An 8,986-nucleotide genomic window follows, 5' to 3' on the forward strand; every position below is an offset into this window, starting at 1 on the left:
AACTCATATTTTTGCATCTTATTTTCCTTATTATTGGATTGGTGATTTTTTAACCTAATTTCAGTAACTTCTATTTTAGAAAAAAAGAAAATGCACTTTACAGATTCGAAATCGGGCCATCCGTTTAGGAGTAAATAGAAAAGTAAATTCTGGTGCGTCTCAGGAAGGGTACATTTAGCCTTAAAAATATAACAGATTGAAACAGGTACACGCCCTACCGGGTGAAGGAGTGGGGATAAAACGATTAAAAATCAATCTTATTTTCATCTAACTAGTAAGCGTTTTAATTAGTGATCAAAGAATTGGTAAAGTCTTTGCATTAGCATATACAAATAAATGTTATCCATCTTTTTTTCTGATTTTATCGAAAAACCACACTTATATCCTCGAAGGCCCACAAATCATATATTTTGGTTAATTTGATACCCTTACGAGTCAATTAATATTAATAATTAGAAATATATGAAGGGTATTTGTAGATGATTATTACGCCTCAGGCGTTAGGTATAAAAACGTTCTCCCCACCTAGCGTCAGAGTGGATTGCCAAGCCCCCTCTGTCTGTCAGTTAATTGGCAAATTAATTAATATCCGGACTAATTGGAGGGGATAATTGATTTCACTTGTTATAGAGCTCTCGTATTATTTCCAAATGAAGGGACTGCATTCAAATTCATCCGCGTTCCAAGGATACAAGATTTTGGGATTAATAGAATGAATAGAGGATAAAATATTTGTGAATTTCGTTTAGTACCGTTCCCTACAAACTTAAAAATTCAATACATTTGAGAATGTAATAGTTTTAAATATTTTATATTCAATTTTAATAATAAAATAGTTTTTTAAGATTAAAATTTATGAAAAAAATAAAAATAAAAAACGTTCAACTTAACTTGAAATAGTTTTGACCTCACAATCAGATAAAAGATAAATTAACAAACCTTGTATACTATGTACATTAATTCAATTGTATTTGACTAATTAGAACTAATTTGTTTTTATTGAGGAAAGAATAATAATAACAAATCAATAATAGTTCCAAGTGGCACTAATAAGCACTTCCATTCCTGGATTTAGAGAAAAATTAATATTAAATATTAATATTTAAAAAATTATAAAAATAAAAATATACATTCTTTTAGATACCAAATGAAAGGGGGGAAAAAACTTAATCAGAATTATCACTTTATTCGAACTTCTTACTTTGCTTTGAGAAACATTTTTATTGATAAAACATCTTCAAAGAACTTTAGAATATATTTATGTTTTATGATGTCATTATATACCATAGAGGCAGTGTAGTCAAAATCAAAATTAACGTTAAATCTATTGTGTATATTTTTAAATTGTATTTCCTAAATATAATGAACCGATTTGGTATATCATCTTTAATAAATCAAATATTGTTGAATGTTTAAAAAAGCGGACAAATGATTAATTTACGTTCCAAAATACCGATCGGGTATTTCTAAAAATATTTTTTATTTTTGTCATACAAACGGTCTAAACTTCCAACTAATTACAATTTACTCATTTATATGACTGTAAGGCCTATCTGAACTTATGGAGTTGAGCTTTAGGGCTCCACTGAACCATCGACTTTCTCTCGTATCCAATCATTACAATCCAAAATCCTTAATTTTCCTTACAAATAAGTAATTAATATGTAAAATCCTTATTAGTATTACAAATATGTAAAATCCTTTGTTAGAAATCAAGTCATTCAACATGACCTCAGAGGTCTATCAATGGGTAAGTCTGTATCATGCCGTTGTAATATAACTTAAACCACATTCATTTATTGTATATATTTAATACAGTTGCAAATATCAACAAATACATTTTTTAAAAAAATAGTATTTCTATCGTTATATATATTAAGTTTTTCTTCATTAATTACTCTTTGTAAAGATTTTAGAATTTATAAATTAACGAATAAATATAGCGATTCGAAAACTAAATTACAAGAAAACAAAAACAAGATAAAATTATTCTCAATTTTAAAACTTTTTGCATGAGGGTGTAGTATTGCCTAGCCTTCGATGTTGAGAACTCTGTAGACAAACACAGACTTCCTATCTGGGAAAGTTATTAAGATCGCCTACACGCCACCGCACTCAGCAGCTCACGCATATCTAATCAACAATCTGCTTATCTTCAACCTCCGACTGCTAATCTTGTTCCTAGCGCTTCCACAAGATGTGTGGCTTTATCGGTCCAGAGGTACTTCAGCCCCTTTCCAGGAAATGATACCACTTAATTTCATTGTGCTAAGAATAATGAACAGAACTAGAAGACTGAAATGTATTATATTGAAATTATTCCAGACTAAATTAATAAAAACTTGAGAGTAAAATATCCAGTAAGTTTATTTACATCTACCAATGCATAAAGCCGTTCCTACACGCCCAATATATTTTCTCCAAATTTTTAATCTTTTCCAAATAAAACTTTTAACTAAAAAAGTTTACAATGACTATGTAAGACCAACCAGGTCTGGTAATAACGTAATAATACTCGGTTGCTCTTAGTTCTTGAAAACGAAATTTCTTTTGGTTGTGAAGCCATATTCGTCGCCAAGTTCTTCTACGGCATACTCAATGCTGTAATTTACAACAGAGATATTTTTAATGAAAATTTCCCATAAAAAAGCTAATACTAACACAATTTTTTATCAGTGATTTTTATGATCCAATCACCACAAACAACAACGATTTTATACTTTCATCAACCTATATATGGAGTATATAGTAAGGGGAAGTAATGTGGTATTGCAAAGTTGCTAGGGATATGAAAGTAAGTTTTTCGATAAAATCTATTATCTATTAAAGGAAAAAACGATTTTGATTAAACTTAATATTAATGAACAATCAAGCGATTTTTAATATCAGCTAGGTGTTAACTTCATTGGAATAGTTATAAACAAGGTTTATATATCTAATTATCAAATAAAATCTTGATTTAAAGTATTTTCAAATTTGAAATAATTAACTGTTTTTTATTGTAAATAGTAATAAAAAATGAGAAAAAAAATATGAACTATGAAAGAATTTGATAATTCACTAAATGGAGAAGTAGAAACTGAAAAATTGGAGACAGCCGAGCGCGCCCGATTCCTCTCGGTCGCAATCGTACGTTCACGACTGTGCTATATTTTGTTAACCTATTTATTGTATTCTTGGTACGATGGAAATTAAAAGTTGTGTGATTCGCTTGCGAACCAGATTATTATTTTTTAAATTTTTCTGATGATTTCGGGGAATAAAGTGTGGAAAACCAACAAAAGCAAGGAATAAAATTTTAGGAGAATTCAATTCTTCCAAGATTCTATCATCATAATTTGGGTGTCCTCAGTCACCAACCTCAAATGCCCGTCACGATGATGCCTGAAAAAGTAAATGGCTCAAATACAGTGCCAGATCCTTCAAATAATAAAAATGGCGGAATTGATTTTATATTTATTTATTTTCAAGGAAAGAAACCCTTAATACTTTTTCCTTCCTTTGTTTCAATCTTTTTGATGGCCTTTCGGACAAACTGTCAATGATCCAATCCATCTTAATTATTTGATTTCTTATATCCTCCTTTTAAGAATTTTTTTTTTAATTCCCCCTTCCTCTCCATCTTTCACCTTAATCTTCTTGTATTGATGGCTTGCCGATTCCGGGTGTCGAGTCTTTCTTTTTTTTTTTTTTTTTTAAGAAATTTGTATGATTGTAAGTTGTTATATTACCATGAGTCTTATTTTTTTTTGTAAATTAAGCATCTATTTTTAAAGGGGTTTTCCTACATTTAGTTAACCTAATCTAACCAGTGTGGGAGAATCGAGATTTCATTCGGTGGGGCCACCACAAAATGAAAGTTCATCCGCTCAGTGCAGAATCGAGCCGACGCCGCTGAGATGTTGCCTCAACTCCTTCGGCATCATCGGCCACACTATTTATCTACTTGTCATTCACTAGTATATAGGACGGTCCATACAGAGTGTACAGAGCGTAATTTGTTTTCATTTCCTAAATAAACATAAAGTTTCTCCACCTTCGGTAGTAAAGGAAAAGTATATTAGTTATAAACATACTGGTATCAAAAACCGTATAAGCCATAAAGATATCGCTACAGAATCGAAGGCAAACATCATATTCTAATCGAATTCTTGTTGATTTACAGTTTACAGAGGATTATTAGATGCCTCTGCCGAGCCATCAAAATATCATAAATTCAGATATAATAAAAGTAATAGTAGCACAATACAATTCTATAATTATGTTTAATTTCAGTAAAGTAGTTGTTAAAACCCCTCACCCATAACACACTAAAACTGGTTATTTCTTAATCGGAATGTTTGCCATCTATTAACGTTTGTTTATTTGGTTTAATTTCTTATGTAATGCAACACGGGAAAATCTGATGGGTTACTAGTTTATTAATATTTTCTAGTCTGTATCGTAATTATGTGAAAGTTAAAAATTTATTTCCAGCCCACGGATTAGAGAAAAAATAATAAAAATACAACTATGATGATACTAAGCAATAAAAAAATTGACAAAAGAAGGATAAAGGAGATAAAAGAGGATAAAGAGGATACACTAAGAGTAGATCATCAATGATTTTTATATAAAAAACCCAAGACAAATTATAACTCGATATTCTGGCTACATAAGTGGCTATTAGTCCACAATAGGTTGAACTTTTCCCTAAAAAAAAGAGATAAGAATTATACAGCAGATCAAAATCTCCAACCTACAGGTTGTTTTACAACAGCAAGACATGAATCCGCCGGAGAACAAACTGTAATAACAGGAGAGTCATGAGGACCATCAGATTTATATTAGGAATTTCCGAACTCGCATAGAAAAATAAGATATAAGATAATACTTCTTTGGTGATAAAATGCACAATGAAGGTGGCAATACTCTTTTCGTATTAAACAGAAAAATGAAGCTAAAAAGACGAAAGTTGACCACACACTCGGAGCTCAGGATTACGTTTATGTTAATTGGAATATCAGCCATTGTTATCCAAACTGAAATAAATGACAGCCGGTGACTGGCCCCTGATTCTCTACCACGCCCACGGGGTTCACCGTAATCCCTTCTCGGCTTCATATATCTTAGCGGCACACCCTCTACATTTTAGTTTTTCTTGAATATACACTCCCCCCCCCCCCATATGACTATTTTATAACTTTCAACAAAGTTATTTTCTTAATTCAATCTTCATGTGACAACTTTTCAAGTTTAAATTCGGTATTTCTATCCTCTCGCCCATTAGTCCTACTTATTGGCCCACATCCCTCAAGAAGCGTCCTGATGTCCTAGATATATATATCATCCCCAAAATTTCCTGTTCCCAGACCATTATCGACTCTATAGATGACCTTTCCTCAGACCACAATCCAGTTATCCTTTTACATTATCTTACATTCGAACTTCGTTCCTAAGCCCTCTCCTCCTTCATTGATTAAAGGACGAGTCGATTTCGTGATGATTTGGAAAACAATCTGAACCTGAAAAATTCCAATTAAGACTAAACATGAGATTGATGAAGCCATAGAAAACTTTACAGAATGTCACAACAAGACGAGCAGTAAAATTAATAATACCATACATACTTACCTGTCACAACACATCCGCATCTTATTAAAGAAAAAACGCAGAGCAAGAGCAAAGTGGAACAGGACTAGATACTCAACAGATAAAACATATTATACTAAATTGACAAACAAACTTAAAACAGAACTTAAAAAATTCAAAACGCAAAATTTAAATAACTTAACTCAAAACCTCAGGACTACTGACAAATCTTTATGGACGACTACTAAGAAATTTCACAACTTCAAGAATTTTAATCACCCACTTCTTACTGAATCTTAAACATGAACAAAATTGGACGAAGAAAAATCTCAAATATTCGGTCAGCACTTTTCTAAAACCTTTGAGCCACACCCTGGTATCCTTAATCCAACCCACCTTGAATACATTGAAGAAGAATTGAATACCCCACTCCAAATGACCCTGCCACCTAAAGCACTTCATCCTTCAGATATCTAACATCATCCAGAAGTTACCATCCCGCAAAGCTCCTGGTTATAACCTAATTACATACCATATTCTAAAATATCTTCCTCGAAAATATGTTCTTTTCCTCACCTACATCTACAATGCTGTACTCAGATCCACATATTTTCCTGACCCATGGAAATTATCCATAATCAAAAAGATTCCCAAACCTCGAAACGAACACCCATCCTCCTATTTTCCAATCTCTCTGTTACCTATCATGGGCAAAATTCTTGAGAAAATCATCTTAAAACGCCTGTACCCCATCCTAGATTCCAACAACATAATCACAGATTACCAGTTTGAATTCCGAACATCCCACTGTGTGGTTGTTGTTGTCTCGTCTTCATTGGAGCACGGAATGTACTGCTCGGGAGTCTTTCTTGATGTAGAACAACAAGCTTTTGATCGAGTCTGGCACCCAGGACTTCCATACAAGATCTGTAAATTCCTAATCCATCCGTATTTTCTCATTATCCACTCTTATATCTTCGACAGGTTATTTCCAGTAAATCACAACGGCGCATATTCATCCCTTTTTCGTCAGTCTGCTGGTGTACCTCAGGGTATTATCCTTGGCCCTACCCTTTATACAGTTTTTACAGCTGACATCCCAACCCATCCTTAGACTATCCTCACCATATATCCAGATGGCACATGCCTACTGTCAGTGAAGAATGATCCTTATATGGAATCCCAAACCCTCTAATCCCATATCACAACCCTTGAAGAATGGTACCAAATTTGGACAAACGACTGACATGGAATCTTCATACAAGACTGAAAACTGCTCGTCGATTCCTACTATTACGACATTACTAGACAGACGGTCTAAACTTCTAATCCATTACAAAAGACTGATCTACATGACTATTATAAGGCCTATCTGGATAGACGGAGTTGAACTTTGGAAACCAGCTAAGCCATGGAATTCCTCCCGATTCCAATCGTTACAGACCAAAATCCTTCAAAAAATCTTAATGCTCCTTACTTTGTCACAAATCAAGTCATCCGTCAGGACCTCAATGTCCCATATGTTGCTGATTTGGCCAGAACCAGTAACAATAAACTTCTCAACCACCCAAACCAACTCGTTTCTAACCAGGCTTCTCCTTCATTACCTAATAATCCTCTTAGGCGTCTGAAAAGAAGATGGCCTCGAGATCTTCTCCTCTAGAAATGTTTATGGAGTTCTATCAATGGTTAGATTCTCCACGTGTTTGTATCCTGTCATTATATCATTTACAGCAAATTTACTTGATGTATATATGTTTATACATTTGTAAATAACAATAAATAAATTATTTTTAAAAAATCTGTATTTATTCCCTTATTATCACCTTGACGTGGTAAATGAACCATAGCTAGAATCAGAAAGATTAAATCAAAAATAAAATCTTGATAAAAGAGTTACTGGCTTTGTTTTAAACATTGTAATGACTCAAACTTTTTTTAATGTACTCTCTTGTTTTAGAACTCCTATCATCAGCCAGCTGCCAATAGTCATTCGCCCAATCAATCATTTTCGATAGGAAAAAATTCCATGCTTTACGAATAACCTTTCCTACCAAGTAACGTAATCTAGTAACCACCAGAAAAGCTACTTACATTGCTTAATGTAGTCTTTAAAGACACCCTTCAAGAATTTATGGTCAGTAATGTTACAGAATCGCGTAGCATCAGACAAATCCAGCAAATTAATAGTTCGATAGTATGAAGAGCTTACATAACACTAAAAAATAATAGACACTGAAAAAAAAGAACATATGTTCACAGACAAATTCTATGCTCATAAAACCTAAAATGTCCTAACCTGGAGCCATTTCCTGGTTATGCGAAGATGGGAGAGCCAACAGCACAGAAATGGAAGACCCAGATTCGTGGTACGCTGGACGCAGCAAAGAACACCGAGGAGGATGTCGACTAGGTGTATCCGCCCCACAACTATGAGGGCTCTCATTGATCAGGTAAAATAAATTCACGTCAATCGGGACGATACTCCACTGCCACATTGATTTTGAAGGGGTTTAGCTTAGGCGGGTGGTGGGTATGTGATAGCCTAAATAATTTGTTTTTCTCAATCCTATTATTTCTTGTAAATTAGACATCCAATCATAATCAAGGATATTATTGTTAAAATTTAACTGGTGATGTTTTTATTGATATCGTAATAAATTAACATCGACCTATCCAAATTTGATATTTTCTTTAATTGAACAAATCATATAACATGATATGTTATATGTATAATTACATATATTTTATGTAATCATATTACAAAAAATTGATGGCATAGGTTTTTTTTAATCTCAGTTCAGATGTTGAAATCATTAGAAATCGATTATGTAACATTCAGGTGTTTAAATAGTTTGCTACTGTATTGTTGAAGAATATAAACTTGTGGATATATCATGTCTGTACCCAAATGACACATACGATACGATATGAGAGGTCGTAAGGGCGTAGCCTTTTTTGGCTACACTTTTACTTGGAAGAAAAGCTATGCCACTCCCTGAGTAAACTTTAATAGTTTACAAAGAGAATATAACCTTCCAATTTTCACATTTACATCAATGTTATAATTCAATTACCTATCATATTTTCTTTAATATGGCCACTAAAATTACTAATGTTTTGAGGATAGCATTTCAAGTTTTTTTAAAGCACCTAACATCTGCAGCATTTTTTCTGACCCATATTTTTGCTAGGTCTCCAGAGCAGGCAGCGGAGACTCTACACCGATCCACTGGTGGCATCTGGTTAGGAGCTCGAGGCACCTGGCACCTCGAGGTACCCCTCCATGACCTGGCAATAAATATTTTATAACAAATTGTGAATATTTTTGTTTAAGAAACCTTTGTAAGCTAACGAGCTGACTCGCGGAAACCCATCTTCTCTCTCTCTCTATATATATATATATATATCGATA

The 8,986-nt window shown here is 33.3% G+C and overlaps 1 protein-coding gene and 1 long non-coding RNA gene across 4 annotated transcripts in view; one reads left to right on the forward strand and one right to left on the reverse strand.

Moving 5' to 3' along the window:
• RhoGEF3 (Rho guanine nucleotide exchange factor 3) overlaps positions 1 to 8,986 on the reverse strand; it is a gene marked incomplete at its 5' end in the record, with an annotated part of 449,678 nt that overhangs the window by 232,053 nt on the left and 208,639 nt on the right.
• On the forward strand, positions 7,584 to 8,887 carry LOC136795570 (uncharacterized). Its single transcript, XR_010843199.1, has 2 exons — positions 7,584 to 8,024; positions 8,766 to 8,887. It is a non-coding gene; the product is annotated as an uncharacterized lncRNA (long non-coding RNA).

The sequence above is a fragment of the Halyomorpha halys genome, unplaced genomic scaffold, assembly GCF_000696795.3.
Source record: "Halyomorpha halys isolate HHAL.00 unplaced genomic scaffold, Hhal_1.1 Scaffold378.1, whole genome shotgun sequence".
Classification (NCBI taxonomy): domain Eukaryota; kingdom Metazoa; phylum Arthropoda; class Insecta; order Hemiptera; family Pentatomidae; genus Halyomorpha; species Halyomorpha halys.